The 21,478-nt window shown below is 31.3% G+C and overlaps 2 long non-coding RNA genes across 2 annotated transcripts in view; one reads left to right on the forward strand and one right to left on the reverse strand.

The window, feature by feature from the left end:
• LOC146997528 (uncharacterized) overlaps positions 1–21,478 on the forward strand; it is an 83,763-nt gene that overhangs the window by 50,242 nt on the left and 12,043 nt on the right. Inside the window, exon 2 of the long non-coding RNA XR_015040485.1 lies at positions 16,246–16,365. This is a non-coding gene — a long non-coding RNA (uncharacterized LOC146997528). The remainder of the gene's footprint in view (positions 1–16,245; positions 16,366–21,478) is intronic.
• Positions 4,133–9,967, reverse strand: LOC146997529 (uncharacterized). Its single transcript, XR_015040636.1, has 3 exons — positions 9,905–9,967; positions 7,266–7,355; positions 4,133–4,274 (listed from the first exon to the last, which is right to left on the reverse strand). It is a non-coding gene; the product is annotated as an uncharacterized LOC146997529 (long non-coding RNA).

Consider the following 21,478-nt stretch of genomic DNA (forward strand, 5'->3'; position numbering starts at 1 on the left):
AACCAACGAGCAAATAAAACCACTGCAGCAAAAGAGTTAGTTTCAACGTCAAAAGGGTTGCCACACAAAGAACATCGTCCCCCAAATCAACGCACAATACGCAATCGCGCCAAAAACCAGCGCAGAACACATATCGCCACATTTGGCGACCTTAGGGCGTATATAAGAGTAGAGCCTTATTTATTTATATTATAATATTAATAAGGAAATATTTAATAATAGATTACTTATTATTATTATAATAATTATGTTATTATTTCTTATTAACGTCATTAATTCTCTTATCAATATTATTTTCTTCTAAGCATCTTCATCCCCCCCAATAATTATAACTGTATGTTATTTTCGTGCTTGAGTGTACGCTTTCTCTGAACTGAAAAGCCATTCAAGAAATTTTATGAACTGTGTGAACACTTTATGTGTATCAAATATCCTATTCCTGTGTTTCTGTCATATGAACTTTTAGAATTATATTTATTTGAAATCATATTAAAATTTCTTCTCCACATCTTTCACTGTTTTATTTTAGTGATTATATTTAGTGATTTTATTTCACTGTCAAAATTTTAGTGATATTGTATGTAATATTGTTTAATATAAACAAGAATAATGTAGATTAAATAATTATATAGTTTATTATAATTAAATAATTATGTAGATTTACAAAATTATAATATAGATTTATATTTCTTTATTAATACCTTGTGCATTTATAGGATTGAAGGTAATTATATCTTTAAGTAAATTTCTCATGTTCCAGCTTGTGAGCAAGGTATCTCCTATGAACCCTATATGAATATACATAAAATGACCAACTATGTCACGCATAAAGATTTTAGAAATTATTATTAAATTTTATTAAAAAAAATAGTCGATTTTAAGTCTCAAATGTAAAAATATTATTTTTAGAAAAATATAATTCGATTATTTTTAAAGTAGGTCATTTTAGTCATACATTATTTATCGAGGTTGGGGAAAAAATATCAGCTAAAAATAGCGAGATTTTTTTCATCCAAAAATACTACTCACAATGTTGCGAACTCTGGACTATAGATGGCGCTGATACGTTACAACTGTTTAAATTTAGTTAACGTTTTAGTGCATCTAAGATCTGTTGTGTATCGTCAAGAGTGTAAAGTTGCCTTCCCCGTATATTATGCCAATAAATGATTAATCCTTGAAATATCTTGAATTGTACAATCTATCTTTCAATTGTACTTAATAATAGTCAATAGTACCTGAGCTAGTTGAGTTAGATTATGTCCCCAAAAGGTGTTACAGTTTTGAAAGATATCGAAATTCCATGTGTTTCCAAAGCAATAATTGAAAGTCCTGGTAAAGAAATTAGCAATATTTTAAACAGATGAATATACGAGTGGCTGATAAATTAAATACTGAACATTTAAGAATATTATTGTTAATTATTTCAGATAATTTTTGGATTATTGGCGTTAGAAAAATGAAACGAATGCACTCACATAGCACAAAAACATCCTTGGGATATCCCAAGGATGTTGCTCGCGGGATATGCGCACATCCTCAGGACATCCCGGAATATCCCGCGAACCTCCTAAACACCTCCTCCCGAGTGCTTAATGTCACATCCCGGGATATCCTCAGGACATCCTAACCAAGTCCCATCGACAGCGTGCGGGATGTTATTAGGATATGAACTCCTACTTACTACATCCTAAGGACATCCCGGGATATCCCACAAACCTCCTAAGCACATCCCATTATATCCTAAAAACATCCTATCTATGTCCCATCGACAGCATATGGGATGTTATTAGGATTTAAAGTCCTACTTACTACATCCTCAGGACATCCCGTAATATCCCAATTACCTCCTAAACTCATCCTCCTGAGCGCTTAATGTCACATCCCAGTATATCCTTATGACATCCTATCTACGTCCCACCGACAGCGTATGGGATGTTATCAGGATTTGAAACACTAGTTACAATATCCCTTTAACCTCTTAAATACATACTCTCAACTGCTTAGTGTCACATCCCAGTATATATACAGAGGAAAATTCCAGTGAAAGTATGTGAAGGTGTGATGATCTAAAACCTACTTTTTTTTTACACATATAGTCTCAAATCGTTCTCCTATGGTTACTATGGAAAAATCAGAAATGTTGAAAATATTTATACAACTTATTTTGTTTTTAAATCTGAATTTGTGAATATATTAAAACTGAGCAAGGAAATTAAAATGAATTATTAATACAAAATATTAAAACTGAAAATTTTGCTTTTATTTTTAAGATATTAAAAATCTTTTGATCATTTTTAAACATCCAATAGCCCCCAAATTGAATTATTCATAATTAAATTATTTTACAAAATCAGTTTCTAATTTCAGTTAATTTGTATTAAAAAGTGAATAATAAAATTACCCATTTAATAATCTTTACATAAATGAATCATCTTTCTTTAAAACATGTAAGGAATTTATAGTGTTTTGATGACACTGTTGGGAAATTGTTAAAAGGAAAAAATTGTATTTTTAAAACTAAATCAATTCCTAGCCTCAGAATAAATAAATATGTTTTCGTAACATGAGAATGCTGCAGGCTTTTTTATATATTTAATATTTAGTTGTAAAAATTTGACATTATGTTAACAATTCTTTATATCATTCAAAAGGTAACTCAAGAAGCTCTTCTAAAATTCTTTCTGCTCACAAAATTAAAAAAAAAATCTGAAAGGCCTCATATTTTAGCAGTCACTCAAAGAGGCTAAAAGCTTATGAATGTATAGATTATCAATACAGATGGGGCAGTGGAAATAGCAAAACATTTTATAAGATACTGACACCAGAAAGTTATATATCTTCTATATATTTGAAAAATGAAGAAATATATCATGTAATTATGTAGAAATATTAAAATGTTTTCAATTAGATATATCATGAATTAAATGCATTTTAAATCAATCAGATTAAAAATTAAAAAAAAGCATTGTTAAGAACTGTGTGCAATGCTTTTAAATAGCTTGGCTTGTTAGTCAATAATATATTAGATTTTAAAGGTAAATATGTTAAATTTTGCCAAATGGCAAGACTTGAATGAAAAGCGAAACAAGTTTACGACTGACGATATGAAGTCAAAAGTTCTGAAAATAATTTGCAATGGTTCATTGGTATTATTTTATGCAAAATTCAGTAAAATGAAATTTACCCGTTGAAATCAGCACCAAATTAAACTTTGTAAATTCTAGCGCACGTTAAAGGTTGTCTCATCCAGAATTTTATTACTAACCATTCATTTCAGAGCAAAATAAAACAGTAATTGCTATTTATATGACAATCAATATCAAAAATTTAAATCTGCATTTTATGCAACATAGAAAAACTTCAAAAAATCTACTGTTTACCATATAATTAAGGCATTTTATTCTGCTATCAACTCTACCAATTATTAATTCTATTAAGTATATTCAGTTTACTTTTTCTGCTCAATATATGCAATGTAAAATTTTCCATAAATTTATTAATTCATTTTATTTTGAGGTGAGCTTTTATTCAACTCTCAATGTCAACGAAAATGTTTAGTTCATTTTTTATTCGGTCTCAAAAGAGAAATCAAAATACGTGGATTTATGTACGTGTATTTATGAATCAAAATACATGAGAAATCACAGTGAGAAAAGCACTGCTACCTTAAACTGTGATTATATATAACAAATGCAGTGAATTATAGTTAAAAAATAGTGAAAATATTTATATTTCTGAACTATTTCATATATAACATTTTCAGTTTCGCATATGTGGCAATTTAAGAACTTTTTTACGTATACCAATTTTTTGAAATATCTGCAAATTTTTGTATCTTCAAGGAAAGCTTATTCTTCCACCTTTAGTATATAAGTAATGATAATTTACCAGATAAAATTACTTAATGGGGAATACAGAAAAATATCTAACCACTTACCTTTGTGACTTCATCTGCAAAGAGACTAAAAAAGTAGTTCAGCTAAATCTGCTATAATAAATATTTATAATAATGCTAAATTATGCAATATCTATTAATATGACAAATTTTTGTAAAGCTATTTATTTGGATGAAAAATAAACACATTCAGAAATTTATGGCACTACATTATGATTAACAGAGGAAAAACACTTTTCAAAATTCAAAATAGTTTTTATTAATCCAATTTATCACATTTTATTTGAATTCATGAAAAACAATCTTATATCCATGTATTCTTATGTATATAAGAACTCTTGATAAATTGGATCTCTGTCATTGCCTTTCACAGCACCTAAAATAAAAAAACACTCACAATTACTATATGTGAATATAATTCATAATTAAATTTAAATAAATGACTATTAGAATGCAAATTAAAGGAAGCATTTAAAATATTTTAACATTTAGTACCTATAAACAGAGTAGCAATTATTTGATTTTTCGATTACAGTAAAATAAACATGGGGGTGCCTTTTAAAATTTTTTATGTCAGAAAATAAACTCAAACCACCAGCTGAACATATGAGCAGTTTTATCAATCAGCCACTGGTGGGTAACCTGGATACCGAATCAACATATAAAGTTGCCGAGATAAAGAGAGAAACAAAATTATGATAATCACATCTTACCTATTCATAAAACTATTTTAAATTTAATGTGTAGGCAAGTCCAAAAAGAGTGAGAATGAATTTATTTTGCAACACAAAGTAAAGTCTTGCAGGAGCAAAAAAAACTTGTCTCATGAGATTGGCAAGTAAAAAATAATTAACTGCATCTGGTAACATTTATCTGACAACACATAAGTAATTGTTAGCTACGTGCAGAAAATAAAATCTGATCAGGGGCGTAGCTAGAGGGGGGCATCTGTCCCCGGGTGCAGAATCCAAGGGGCGCCAAACTGATGTTAGAACATTTTAGAATTAAATGTTTTCCATCCTTGGCAAGCAGTAGGGGGCGCGAAATCTTCAGTTGTCCCTGAGCGCTGAAAACCCTAGCTATGACTCTGAATCTGATCATGTTAATGCAATTTTAAACTTTTGAATTTAACCGCAGAAATTTACCAAAGAAGTACTTGTAGCAGTAGTAAATGAAGATGTGGCTAATCTTTACTGTATAGTACACCTTGGTTTCTGTCTGAAAAAAAATCGCAAAGTGGTATTGGTTGTTTGTGAAATGTGGAAGCCCATTGCGTCAAATAAGTTTTTCGGTAACCCTAATGTTGATAATGTTGGCGAAAGTAGCCTTTGGGGGAAAAAAAAACTTTTTTTTGTCAATAAAAAAAAGTTATTTCTGAAAATATTGCCAACGTGCTGTGATAAATTTAGTTTTGGGCTACTTTTTTTAATAGTAAACCTTTTGTACGGTCCCAGGTTTTTGGTTCTTACCATTCTTTTCAATTGCTGTGTTTGGTTGCACGGAAGTGGTATGGTCTTGTATTTTGAACATGCTATTTATTATTTTGGTGTGGGTACCATCGTTTGAGTATGTCTGAGGTGACTAAGAGACGAAAAATTTAATTGAATTGCTTACCTGGAGGATGGTGGTGGGAAGCCTAAACATATGCAAGTGAAAAAAAAGGTATGTTAAAAAAATGACGTTTCATTAATTTTTTTGTTTCTGTGTGTTAATTTTTGTTAGAAGATTTGTTGTTTAATGTTTTTATGTTAGGAAATATGTATTTTTGGTAACTTATTCCTCTCTGTTTGTGTATTTTTGGTAGTCTGTGTGTTAAGACAGTGGCGAATTTTTTCTGGTAACTATGATATTTTTTAACTTTTTGATTTTCTTAAAGTGAAAATAGATCAATGTGTACATGGACAAAGTTAAGGCAGTGCACAATGCCCAGTTTGTGCAGTTCTCTGTTTTAATAGGTCGATGTGTACATGGACACAGAGTTTGTGTATGTCTTTGACTTCTTATTTTGGTTTTGTGTAGCGGCCACCTTGAAATTGGTGCCAATCCTCTCAGGTGACGATCTTGATATAAAAAAAAGAAACGATTCGCCAAGGGTTACAGTAGAGTAAATTTTTACCAAAGATGTTCTACCATAATCACCATTTCAGTGGTTTAAACACTAGTGGAGCAGTATGCAGAGATGAAGATTTGAGTTTTGTTTACACAGCATGATGGTTTAGGCACTCCAGCCATTACAGTGAACAAAATTATAATAAACATAGCCACAATAATTGTCTATAAATATTGATGTATAACACTGCATTAACTAATATATTTCTTATGCTAGTATATACAGAATCCTTAATCGAAGGGAAAATCAGAAGACTGTGCATGCATTTTCCTTTAACTGAAACATGGATTCGACCATACAAATCTCAGTCTTACGGGACATGCCACACTATGCAGATAGACAGTAAAAAGTGCTTGTGTTGTTTTTATTTGTTAGAGGTATGAAATAAATATACTTCTAGATTTTAATTTTTTCTTTTCTTGTTTTACATTTGGATTACCTATCAAAAGTAAGGAATTTTGATATTATTACAATATCGGAGTTAAAATAACAATTATCAGACATGTTAAAGTAATGAAAATTTTAAATTAGGTTAAAAAGTAACCCTTAATGTGGCATATTTTTGAATTAAACTCTATCGACATTAAAAACAACAAAACGTCCCTCTTTATTAAAGACTTTAATTAACTAATTTTAAATACGGAGCTATGAATGAATTTTTTCCCTTGCATGTTATAATAACTGAAACAAAATTTCTCTGATACAGTCAAAATTCCTAAATGCAAGTACATAAAATTTACTTTAGCAATTTAAAGAGATGAGACACACTGAACACATGAATAAATTTCTATCAAAGAATAATTTATTAAATTTGGCCCATTCCATAGTAAACTTTAACCATTAGATTACATTATTACACCATGTTATCAGTTTGAAAAGCAAGTCATATGCCAGATCTTGGATGTAAAAGAAATGCACAAAATAATATACAGATTATTGAAAAATGATGTATACCAATGTTTATAGATATGATTAAATGTAACAGAAAATTTACTGTCACAACCACATTTTTAAGTGAAATGTATTATTTTAACATTTTACAATATTTAAGGTATGGCATTAAATGCAACATTATGTGCCTGGATATAAGTTAGTAAATTAAAAAAAAAATAATAATAATCAAAGAATGAATGTCATGAAAAATTTCAAAAACAAGCAGAATTTAATTTAGACGACCTTTAGACACTTATGATAAATAAATTTGAGGATTCTTCACCCAAAATTAAATTATAATTAACTAAAACCAGTTTGACTGACCTTCTACAAAATGCTTCAGCTGCAATTTTTTCTAGCTTGAAAACCAAATTCTTCTCCACATGGTAATAACATCTTAACCAGTTGAAATTCCTGCAGAAAGTTTGATAACACAGTAATACAATTAATAGAATAGAAAAATAAACACAAAAGTATAGAACATCATTTAAACTTAACATTATTACAAATTTTGGTGCTTTCTGACTATCTGCAAAGCTGTGAAAATTGGCAAAATGGTTAGTTTCTGGTTCATATCTACTGCTCTGTTTACAAGTAGTAATTCAAATAAGCACTTTATAAGAAACAAGAAATTTTAGGATGCACACACACAAAAATATATACATTGGTCAATATTCACATATTTTTCATCCAATGGAATACTATTCAGAAATAAAGATTAAATATAAAGCATGTAAATACATGTGTGTGGTATGCACATTCATAGTTTGCTATTATCGTGTGCATACTCTTGCTGTTTTAGCATAAGTTGAAGCTGTGAGGGCAGATGATAAGAAAGTATCAGAATTTTTCATGCATAAGAAAAGATTGCCCTGACAATAGTATCTCAATTGTTTAGCACTGACATTTACATAGCACATTAGAAATATATAGTAATATATGTATAATAAAAAGATAATTGCATATTATTAATTCATTTTTTAAATGCCAAACTTTAACAATTCTTTCACATATAATTAAACAGAATTCTTTCACATGAACATCTAAAATCCATTCTTAACTAAAGAATAAATAATAAAACCGTGTAAATTTCTTATCAAGCCCATCATTTCCGAAATGTCTACTTCTGAAAGTTCCCAGCATTTCTCAATATATTATTAAATTACTAAACTAAGCATCAATGATCGTCATGTTCGCTAATGTGGCAATATCTTTCACACTTCTTTGTTACCACAAGTAACAAGTAGGCTTCAATAAATCTTTAACTGTTACATGCTACTTTTGTCTAAAATTTGTACAAATAAATAAATTAAATGAGCTCTTTATAATATGCTCAAAGAAGTAATTTTGTATGAAAATTTGTATGTTATATATTGGCCTGATTAATGATTCAGGAAATAATTCGGGTTTTCAAAGTGCTTCCAATAATTAAAATTTCAGCTTGTGTCAAAATAAAATCTATAACACAAAGATAAGCAAATTTCCTTATGAACAATGCATTTTAACATTATTCAATCACTGGCAATCACACAGTACTGATTGCTTCAATAAACATTACTGTAACTGTGTTATTTAAAAGACTGTAATGTTTTAATTATTTCTTTAATTAAAATATTACAGTCTTTTCCTCCTTCTAACACCAAAAGAAAACCCAGATAAGAAATATAAAAATATCAGTAAAAATAAATTATATTATTGAATGACACTTTACATTAATTACACTTATGCATATATTATTTTATTATAAATTATTTCAAAATCAAAGAAGAGAAGGGGGAGAAACTTTAATATTGACATTTCTAAAATGATATAAACATTAATCATTTAGTACAGTTTGTTATTTCAGGCAAAAAGAATTCACTTTTCTGGATAGCATTTATATTTCCATCTCACTTTCAATGAAACATTAAGAGAAATGCACATAATTTAAACACCAATTTATTTTATTTATCAGACAGATTATGTCAACTCGAAAAAACCTATCAGTAAAATTCGGTAGTAATAATTCTGAATGTTAGGCAACTTGCAAGATTCAACAAAAATTATCAATACTTTTATTATAATGACAATACTACAGTAACATGAACATAAAATTAAACTGCATATAACTATAAAATAAGCCAGCATATAATAATGGTGCATTGGTTTCTAAAACAATGGACTCGATGAAAAAATACATGTATTATGGTAGCTATTCATATTCTTCAGCTTTTCTAATATTCTCATGTTCACTTTACATAATTAAAGTATCTAAAATACAATAAAAATGTAAACAATATTTATGAGAAAATGTTAAAAGCAATCATAAGCATTTGATTGAATGACCATATTTTGTCTTCCTGCAAGTCGAATCTTAAAATGATATGCAGTTTGAAAAATGCTTAATCCTTTTATAAAATATTCAAAAAAGATTAAAAAAAGGTACTGTTCTGTTATCAGGACCGGGTTCAGAATTGTATTTATGTATGCTTGTATATTTGTATGTTTGTGTGTCTACATATCCACATCTATGCACATACTTACGAACACAGGTTCATACATTTCCGATTCCGGTCCCAATAACAGAACAATACCCCAAAAAAAACTTGAATTACAAACTAGATTAAGATAATGTTTCAACCATACATATTTTGGACAAAACAATGCAAACTCTTATTTTAATACAATTGTTCAAACTATTTAACATAAATTTATTGCTGCAATAAAATAATAAGCAATCTGATCACACATATTATTTTGAAACTGAATTCATAAACTAGACTAAAAAAAATTCAGTCATAAACATTTGGATAGCAGGGCAAATTAGATATTTGAAAAGACAGCCAGCCATTGAGATACACTAATTCACGACAGAATGGTAACAATTCATAAAGCTGTGAAACATTTAACAGTCAAAATGACATAAATAACATAAATTCGAAAAGCAAAAAAAGTAAACATACAAGTATTGCAACTGAACTTACCTTTCATGCAACAAAAAATATCCATACAAGTTAACCTCATGGCGCAGCCATTTTGGATTTCGTTTCAAATCAGACAGATGTTTACGGATTTGCGGAAGAATACGAGGAACTAGTAGTTTGCCGGATACAATGTGCAATGACGCGAAAGAATATAGTTCTGTAGAAGTTCTTACATTATTCCGTAATAAACAGTACTATTTCCTAATTTTTAGTTATCTAATTAATTAATTAATAGGGAAATAGTTAAATAATGCCGAATTCATTTTTAATGAAATGTAAAATTTTGCATGTATGGGACGACCACCTTCCGTCCAATATTTCTGAGAATATAAACAAATTTTGGAATCTGAGAGTATCAGTAAATAAATATATAGAATATCGCCTCTCAAACGACCACTTCTGAAAGTGACCAATAGTTCTGAGATTATAAATAAATATTGATATTAAGCATTATTTCTATAAGACGACCATCTCTATATAAGACCAAAGTTTCTAGAATCTTGGATAGTCATCAGAGATGTATCTTTACTGCGAAATTATCGCACGACTGCAATTCAATATCAGTAACAGATCGCGCGATTGAAAAACATTTTCTGTCCTGTACTTAGAGGAAAAAAATTTTCCTTATGAGGTATTTCTCCCGCTTTCCTAGCGTGCCTTCGTGGTGTAATAGTTCTGCACGCTGGGCCGGTATTTCAGAGGTCCGTGGTTCGATTCACGGCGAAGGCGGTTGCTAATTTTTCATCTCTACGGCTTCCCAAAAAAATCCTAATGTCTCTACAGTGGCGCCCGAACTAAAAAGGTGTTGGATGAGGTATATCCACACCCAGGATTTAGTGATCGGATCCCCTTAAAAAAAAGTCGGCCTTTAAAAAGAGACGTAATATAAGGTATTTCTCCCGCTTTCTAGCGTGTCTTCGGCCCACCAGCGGCCGAGCGGTAAAGTCGCTGAACCCTGGTAGTGCGATCCGAGGTTCGAATCCCGCGAACAGGCTGGCTGCATGGGTGTTTTCGTGGTTTTCCCCACATGTAACGTGTATACGAGCCAGTTTCCCTTAGAAAGTCCTCCACGAAGACATTCCTTCCCTTAGGCAGATAGCCCTAGTGTGCTTTGCCATAATTAAATACACCACCACCACCACACCTAGCGTGTCTTCGTGGTGTAGTGGTTCTGCACACTGGGCCGGTATTCCAGAGGTCCGTTCTTCGATTCCCGGCGAAAGCAGTTGCTAATTTTTCATGTTTCCTGCTTCCAAAAAAATACCTAATGTCTCTATACCCAAATTTTAAAAAAAAAAAATCGTTTCCGTAATTAAATATATCTATATCTAATTTTACCTATATTTGTAGTAGGGTTTGTAATCTGTAAGTAATTATACATGTAATTTATACATTTTTTATAAAAAAAATATATGTTATTTAGAATTTTGCAAATATTCTAGAAAATGCTAATCCATTGAAAAAAATCTTTTCCATGACTAAATAAATTTTTAAAAATGTCAGAAAAAATAGCAGTTAAAATTAATAACAAAATAACAAGAATAAATCATCAATCATATCAATATTTTTAATGTACAGCATTTAGAAACAACTTAGTAAAATACATATGAAAAATAAAATAATGTGCAAGTTCAGATGTGCAATGTCAAAAAATTAAAACTGGAAAATTTGAGAACAAATATCCTCAAAATGTTTGACAACGAAAGTCCTCCGGACAATGCAGAATGAATGTCCTTAGGATGTGAAATTGGTGAACTCCTCAGGACATCTGAAAGTCAACATCTTCAGGACATCCTGTCATATCCCGGGACATAGCGACTTAAATAAGACATCCTCAGGATGTTAAATTACGATCTCCTCAGGACATCTGAGAATCAACATCCTTAGGACATCCTAAGTATGTCCCGGGATATTGCGACTTAAATAGGACATCCTGAGGATGTTTTGTGCTATGGGGGCAGGATCTTTATTGGGAATGGAAACAAAACTAGGATATATATTCAGCAGATTTGAACCCGATTACACGTTGATTCAGCGGATTGATTACACAGTGATTCAGCTGATTAAAGATGACTGACGCTAATCAGATTGAAGCCTTGTGAAATAAGAGTAATAAAGGTTATTATTCGAAACGAAAACTTAGAAGCAACTCATATTTTAAAGAAAATATTTGATTTAGAAAGTAGGGGAACTGCGTGCCGTATTCATTACATGTACGTTGCGAAAAAGTGTACAGCTACTTCAAGACAGATTCAGTGAGAAATATATTATACTCAATTATGTGGAAAAATCTCTCTTCCGAATCAGGTATGGTTCCTTTCTGCGGGTTAAGAAAGGTGCTACTGTATCATTTTTGCTTAAACTTTGAACAGAGAAAAGTTCTTAATGCTATGCCAGGTAAGACTCTTGGATATAGCTGGAATTCAAAGGAAGAATTGTACAAAGATTGATAATAAAAAAACTAAGGAATACGAATAATGCATACGAATTCACGCCCTCGAAGAGAGGTGTGGTTAGTATTGTAAGAAAAATATTTCATCCCAACCCTAGATTCGTTTCTTTGTTCAAAGGTTAAGCAAAAATGATACAGTAGAGTCTCTCTTAACCGGTAGCTAGGAACCATACCTGTTTCGGATAATAGATTTTTTCCTGGTTAATTGAGTGCGTATTTCTAGAACTGACCTGTTTATGATGTTTTGTGATGCTATATGCATAGAAACTGAAGCATGCAAAGCCGTTTTTGATCTGTTGGCTACTATTACATAAATAATTTCAAAAATCGTGCTGGTTATCTAAAATTAAAATACACAAATATTATTTTAAATTTCAGAAAAATAAAATTAAGCAATTTTGAAGTTACCATATGTATGTATACATGAAATTTACGAATTTCTTATTGTGGTGACTACGAGACTGTCGCCGGAGTTTTAAAATTCCTCAGTATATATAACAAAGCTTCGTAACATCATGTACTGATACAGATAAATATTGCTTGACAAATGTTATGAAAGGTAAGCAGTCCTACGTATGCTTCCTTCGATGTAACTTTTATTCTGCGTGTCATTTTCATCTTCATCCTTCATCTTTTTCTCATCTTTCTCGTTTCCTTTTCTTTCATCATCTTGAGAGCATTACAAGAACAGAATTGTCTATATCCATCCAACTGTACACTTCCTTTTCACTAATATTAAATATTTTCGAATATTTAATTGAATCCAAGATATCGGACTCAGGCACAGGATGTGTTCCTAAAGCAAAGAGAATATTCGTCTCTTGACTCGTCATCTACTAATATGATCGCAGGCGATAATTTACACCAACAGCGATGTGAACTAAATCCTTTCAGACATGAGACAAATTAAATATGACGTCGTTCAATGTGAACTGTTTCTGAAAGTTGTAGTATCTAATTGCTAAACTTACGAGGCTTAAGTATATTATTTTGTTGCATAAGACAAAAGATGTAAATAACTGAATATCTAAAGACCTTGAATGAGATCATTAGTTCGTGCTAATATTGTCCTTCTTTCCAATGTCTTTCTAAACATCTTTTCCTTTAAAGCAATAAATCCAAAATTTAAGAGGGAAAAATGGCATAATTTTTAAGTTTAATATTAACATAATTTTTTCCACTATGAATACTTCTGTACCAGATCACGAAAATGAAAGCTTGACTTTGAACCGTACAACTCTGAACCAACTAACCCATTCTTTTCCTTTTATTTAATTCGATTATCTTGAAAAAGAGAAAGACATTGCATTCCGATCCTATTGTATTACTTAACGTTGAAATATGGCTGACCGTAATTTTTGGCAGGATCATTTCATCAACAGATAATGAAACTCAGCAGCGAACAAAAATGGTTCATCCGAAGCCTTTGCTTAAAAATGGATAGCATTCCCGAGAGAAGAAATCGCAACTTCTATAAATTTTCCATTGTCTCATCCATCTTAGACAACGATAAGGATTGCTAGAGCGCTCATCTTCAGCTGAAGAACAAGGGAACTCTGTCGAGGGGCATTGTCTCGAAGCGACATCCCTGAATTGAAGATATTTATTGCAGCATTTCAAATTCCCTGTATCTGGAAATGGCGCAATCACTCACAGTATGGAATGCGAGGTTTCTGATTTGTATGCCATCCGAGAAACTACGCGAGAGGTTTTTAATCTTCCAGGGTATGGAATTTCCACGGCTTGTCCACGCTGAGACTCTAATGAGGTCAAACGGTGGATCTAGATCCGACCGCAGATTGGAGATCGCGGTGTGGAGTCGGCGGAAGGAAAGAGTTGGATCTGAAAAATGAAATGGTCAACGGCGAGTGATTTTTCAACAAGGGTGTCAAATCAAACAATGTCGGAGTCTTTTTCATGGTGATCATCTGTTGTTGGCTGCTGGTCTTTAAATTTCAAAACAAAATGTTGACTCTTTTCGGTATATATTTCTTACAATCATGATAAATTTACTGCATTATTGTCACTCTCATGATACAATAATATATTATCCATATGCAAGGGGGAAATAGAAATTTGCAATTTAGCTTTTGATTTCAAATTTTAGTTTGATAATGAAAAAACAGCTAGTTAGCCATAGTAGAAAGTTCCAGTTCGAAAGAAAAATGAATTAACCCTTAAAAAATTCAAAACATTTCAACCGTTAAAGACGAAATTCGCAAAACAATTCCTGAAAACATTAAATGACTACTAAATCATCTGTAATTAATCTTTTAAAAGAATGAGTTGCCAGAGAACAAAATAAAACACTGAGATGAAGAAAATAGTGAGAAAAGAACTTTGTCTACCTCCCTCCCGAAAAAAAAGCCCACTGCTATCAAGAAGTTCAGAAATGTTAATAAAAAGAACGCAATTTCCTGAATTTCCCTGCGCAAATCATATGTTTCATAGCCGGCTAATAGCTAATTTGAAAGGCAAATAAATGTTTTTGTTAGAACTCTTCCCGTTTTACCAGGCTAGGAGTTCTTCGGCTAGCAGCGAACAGGAAGTTTTTGAGTAGTGAAAGCAAAAATACCTACTTTCAGGGTCTTAAATATTAAAATATCTAGTTTTCTTTAATAATATTCAAGGGAGCTTAATAAATATCCAGTTATTTCCTATAACTTTTGATTACACTGGTACTGGATAATGGAATCCGTTGCAGAAGTTGTCTTATTCTATTTAATACTAGGCTGATATAAGGACCAAGCACTGGTTGCTGTGTCTCGGGACTCGAAACTCAGCGAAAGGGGCGTTTTAGTTGTTTTCCCCCATGTGTAATCTTTATACGAGCCAGTTTCTCTTAGGAAGTGTTTCACGAAGGCATAGAACCAATTTCTCTTAGAAAGTCCTTCGCGAAGGTATCCCTCGCCTCAAGTAAATAACCCTTACGTGCTTTTGTCATAATCAAACAAATAAACAATTAGCCTGGTACTATTGCGTAAATTAATCTTAATGTTATCTTCTTAATAACATTAAAAATAAAGACAAAACTTTAGTTGCATTACATTTAATACTCTTTTTAACATGATTAATCTTGGATATTAGCATTTTAATATTATTAGTTATTAATTCTAGTATTACTAAAAGAATATTTAAATATAGAAAGTGAAAGAAAATTATTGAAAATACCTTATTTTTACTAAGAATAGAATTAAATATGCTAGAAAATTCCTGTGAACAAAACTAAATAGTTGAAAAAGGGATAGAGGTGATAATCAGAAGTCTAGTTTGTGCAACATGGGAGTTGTTGAAGTTGAGAAAAAAAAAAAAAAAAAAAAAACTTCTGTAGGTTACTGAAATCAATTTTGATGCTAATAATGGTTTTAGATTTTAAAATTAGCTAAACATCTCTAAGTATTGAAATAAAATTTATCTGATATCCTTAGCTAGAGAAACCTTTCTGTGGTAAGTAGGCAGAATCACTAGGTTATCGAAGCCAGGGAATTGAAGAAATCCACAATGCTCTCGCCGGGATTCGAACTCCAGGTCTTCCGAATACGCGCCGGACATGCTTCCAGCTACACCACGAAGGCATGCGGAAAGGCGGGAGAAAATACCTTATAAGTATATGCACTAAATTTTTGTAACCCTGTGGTAAGTAATATATTTTAAAAGATTCATTAATAAAAAAGCAATTTCAGTTAGTTTTATACAGCTATATAGAAAACAAGAAGTATGTTTACTTATCGCTTTTGAAGTTTTCAATTTTATCTAAATACTTAAACATTATACGAATCAAATTATGGTATTTTTTAATGTGATACACTTTAAAAGTATAATTATTTTCCCAATATACCGTGAAAGTATCTAGTTTTATTCGCAGTTTAATGTTATCTTTTTATTTCAGGGCGCATGAAAGAGACCACTCCGCCAACTGCTGAGCGATAACAATCACTGAATACTGGTAATTCAACCTAGGTTGATTCCAGGCGAAAGGACCTGCTGATTGGCGTTTTCATGGTTTCCTGTAAGTGTAACGTAGATATGAGCTTGTTCTTTTAGAAAGTTCTCCACAAAAGTACCCTTCTCTGATAACCTTACCGTTCTTAATAAAATAAACCAAATTAAACAATAGGAGATATTTAAAAATTTAGCGAGTTTCGAGTTTATTATTCTCTCAATTCCTCGATTTTATTGTTCTCTCACTAAATCAGTTCAAAATAAGCTTTCAAGAAGAACAGAAATTTTAAAGCTATTACGATTTCTTTGTTACATATTTTCGATTAATATCCAACGTAAATTTCGAAGTCTGCATTAAATAGTAACCAGCAAATGAAAACAAAGAAATTTAAAACTATACGTCAATTAAAAATAAAAAGTTTTATAATGTACCAACCATTCTACAAAGTTGAACAATAACGAATTCACAATCAAATTTCAGAAATGTTTGAGGTTAACTATTCCAAATTTTCTTCTTCCTCACATATTTTTAATTATCCAGTTCATATGATATTCGATAACTCAGCTTAGATCTTCGAATATAAACTTTCAATTGTATTTCATTCAATACAAATACTAAATTGATTAATTAACATAAAATACTCTAAAATCTTAGTTGTACTATTTTATAAAGAAAAGAAGTTATTCTCAAATGTTTTGTAGTGTATATAATTTGGATATTTCTGAGTTCAAGTCCCCGGAAGAGCCATCTAGTTTTCCTACAAAATAGTTTTCCTAGCTCATCCTCTTCTATGTGGCTTAACATGAAAAATTACACCATGAGAGTTAAGGTTAAATACAAGAAATCATTCCGATTGCAAATTCCCTAGCAGAAATCGTCCCGATTGTAGATTATGTACCGCAATAAAATCTTGCTATGTCGATGAAGCTAAAAGTAAAATTGTTAACGTTACTAACGTTTCCGAAGACCCTTCCCCCTTTCATCCTTTTCTGCTTTAGTTAGGATTGCCACTGAAAAAATATTGCACAGCTTAAAAATAGCGAGTGAAAATCCATAATCCATGCTTTTGATGGTCATCGATTCAGTTTCATTTAACTTTAACAATCTAATCTAAATTTATTGCATTACGCCACATCAATGGATTTGTGCAACCAGTAACCAACGCATAGGTCACTACTCAAAATGTAAGTCACCAGGAACAAAAAACTTTGAGGGCACCGTGACTTTCGATTTAATTTTTTTTTAATAATTCACATTTACTCTACCGCCCCATACTGAAAACCTATGAGTTGACCTCCAAAGACCAACATCCCTGAAGGGCATTGATGTGCTTCATTTTCATTCTAATTTCAAAATATGTTTAAATTTACTGCATCGCCTCATGTTAATGATCCACTGATGTGAGGCAGAGACTGTCAATGTCTAGGTCACTGGATAGTGACTGTCAACCCATAGATCACCCGTGACCGTAGTTTTTCTGAATACTACTAAGCATCATTATAATTTTAATTAAAACTCTTCCCACCTCCCCTTAGTGGTGGCTTATCGATCGATCCTACATAACCCTCAACTTGTAAGTTACCACTGACCAGGGGCCTTGACGGCCACCATTGGACTTCGATTTAATTTTTACACAATGCCATACCGGTAACTTATGGATTAACCCCAGATGATCCTAGCTCTAAGCCACTAGTGAACATCCTTCAAACGCAGTTGTAAGCTACAATTTGATTTTATCTGAAGCTTAATTATAGTGCCCTATATCGGTGAATTACAGATTGATGCTAAAGTGATCTTCAACCTGCAGATCACTTATGATCTTGACAAGTGTTGGCGATCAGTAGTTTTGACGAGCATCAGTGTGCTTCAATTTAATTTTGATTAAAAACCTGTAACATTTAAACATTAATAATTTAAATTCCTAAATTTACTGAACTGAGCCATAGTGGTTACTTGTTAACTTTCTGACGATCCTTAACCCACAGGCCACCGGTGACACCGATATGCACTGATTTGAAAAGCCCCGATATTCTCCATTTTAATGTTTATTTTAAAATAGCTAAATTTATCGCTTTGCCTTATACACATTGGTTGATGCCAAATGACCCTCAAACTGTAATTACTGGTTGCCAACTGCTTTGAATAAAACAGAGTTCTTCGATAAACTTAGTAATGATACACTCTCTGTGAAAAAAATTAAATGAAGTTTTACGATATAGATGTTACAATGATACTCATCTCGAATGTATATAAGTATTAATTAAGGATATTAGTACTCTTTAAATAACATTTTAATTAACCTACGAGACTAATTCTGAATATTAATGCTAAACAGAATTTATACCTATTTCAAACCTACCTACTACTAATATCCTTAATTAATGTCAGAAGAACTTAAAAATTAATAAAAAAAATTAAATTTTAAAAAGTTAATAAAAAAAAGTACATATGTCAAGCGGCAACCATTCCAAATCTGCACTAAATATAGGTAATTGCTTGCGTGTTATTTTTGTTTGGAATTTCGTCACGCTATAAGATAGATAATAACAAAAGTCCTTGCTGATTTGTAAACATACTTGTGGATTAAATGGCCCTTCTTTCACCAACAGCAAAAATTGTTTTGAGATTTTAAGCGATGTTTAATTCGGGAATTTTCGCTACTGATAGATGCTGTCACGTCTTCTTCAAGTTTACCTTACTATGCAAAATCCACATATACTGTTTTGAGTTGTAGTTAAGTTTTGTTGTCAACAAATTATATGTGTCCAATCTGCTTTCGGAAAGTGACTCTCCTCCCTCAGAAAAGATCTTATCAATTTTGAGGAGGAGGACATCTTCGGAAAGCAGCTATCCTTTCGTCACCCACGGCGGCATCCATTGGATATGATTGGCTGGAGTGCGTTCTTTTCAAGTTGCTGACAGTAAGAAAAACACACTTCATTGCTCGGAAATCAAGTTGTGTACAAAGTGTGACAATTATTACCTGCTAGGGAATGCAAAGGAAGTTCTCTTAGAATTAGTCTTTTTCCAGTCCCTCTTCTATCCATCTGATCGCAACCGCATGTAGGAAACGAAGGCAAAACTTCACTTACAGTCTCATAAACAAGGTCGTAAAATTAACGAATTTTGAAACTTTGGTTAGATTATAAGCAATTTACACGGTTTTTGTTTAACAAAATTCACAAACTATGACTAAAAAAAAATAATAATAATAAAAAAAAAAGCAATTAATTTATATTTACAGCAATTTTTTGAATATTTTCTTAAAATTGGGAGTATGATTTAAAAAGATTAAGTATTTCATTAATTTTAAAAAATATATCTACTTCTACATGGGATTTACATGATTTAAAATTAGGCAAAAATCAGCCTTAATTTGGCGTAGATTTTAAAACTCTTTCGATTTCGAAGACGATTGGACACTGGTTTCCTTTCTGTTTGACGTATAGAAGAGAAAGAATGATTAAAGATTTTATGATTTGCATCGTATCTTTTGTTTCGTATCGTTTCTTAAGCATTATTACGTTAAATTTTATTATTATTATTTTCTTTTGGAGAGATTAAAGCTTTAAGGATTTGACTAAACTTTTCAGATTTCAGAACTATTTCGCAATAACCATTGTTTACATTAATAGCCTAAACAAGCAAATACCGTTAAAGAAATCTTACCTTTATTCTTACTCCCAATAACAACAATCTACACTTTATTTCTGTATCACTTATTCTTGGATTAATACATTGGTGAAATTAACGGTATATTTCATTGCGCTGGATAAAGTTTGCTTCTTAATTTTTTGATTTATTAAAAAAATAATATAAAAAAGGAAAACCTGAACAACTCGTTCAAATAATGCTTCAGAAATATGAAATTTTTACGAACCAAGTAGGATCATTTTGATTTATGTGTACACGAACTATTTTTTAGAGCGCTAGAACTTTAAATCACGTGTGTAAACTCCAGTTTAGTACAATCTTCAGATTCTTTCTGCAGTGATTTTTTACTGTATGCGATTACGGGCATACAGTAAAAAATATTTCATCTTAAATGTTTTAATGCCGCAAATATATTTTTTCTCTTAACCTTTTTAACGTTTAAAATTAATGACGCCCCTTAAATTATTTAAGATAATAAGTAAAAATGAAAATGTTGGGAATAAATTCAGCCGCTTTCATGCAATGCATAATTTTTTTTTTTCTAAATAGCTTTCGAAATTAAGCGAAACGTATGTCGCATTGGACATGTTTTACGATAAAGTTTATAGAAATGGAAATGCTTTTGAGAATGTCTCAACAATCTTATAAGAACAGCTTAAAATTTTAAAAGTATATTACGATAACTTATTTCTTCAATTAGATTTTGAAGTTCACATTCTAGTTTAACGTTGAAAAAGCAGCTGTAGATCTGTCAGTTTGAAAGAAAAATGAATTAGCCCCTAAGAAGTTCGTAACATTTCGACCGTTAAAAATGAATTTCGCAAAACATTTCTTGGAAACATAAAATGACTAATAAAGTATCCGAAATTCATCGTTTAAAAGAATGAGTTGCCAGAGAACAATGTAAAACACCGAATTAAAGAAAAAAGAGGAAAAAAAAAATTGCCTTGCGGATGAGGGGTAATCCCTGGTGTCAAGAAGTACAGGAATGTTAATAAGAAGAACGCAATCTCCTTAATTCCATTGCTCAAATCTTATGTTTCATAGCCGGCTAAGAGTTAATTTAAAAGGTAAATAAATATCTTTGCTAGAAAAATGCTAATATTCTCCCGTTTTGCAAAACTGCGAAATCTTCGAGTAACAGCAAACAGGAAGTTTTTAAGCAGCGAAAAAAAATACCTACTTTCAGGGTCTTAAATATTAAAATTACTGGTTTTCATTATGAACATTAAAATCCAGGGAGCTTATATTATATATCTAGTTTTCTTTAAGAATATTCCAGGGAGCTTAATAAACATCAAGTTATTTCCTATAACTTTCGATTGCACTGGTACTGGATAATGGAATCAGTTGCAGAATTTATCTTATTAATGTTGAATTTCAGGCTGGTACCTGCTGACAAAATACAGAATTTTATTTTTTCAACTGCAGCACTAGCGTTTGTTTTAATTTTTTTAGTTCATTTTCCGTATGTATGATAAAACAGCGACAAAAATTGAAACTAATTAGCTAGAAAATAGAGGGA

This window comes from Stegodyphus dumicola, chromosome 4 (genome assembly GCF_044657685.1).
Source record: "Stegodyphus dumicola isolate Sdum_Otavi_A_Nest chromosome 4, ASM4465768v1".
NCBI lineage: Eukaryota > Metazoa > Arthropoda > Arachnida > Araneae > Eresidae > Stegodyphus > Stegodyphus dumicola.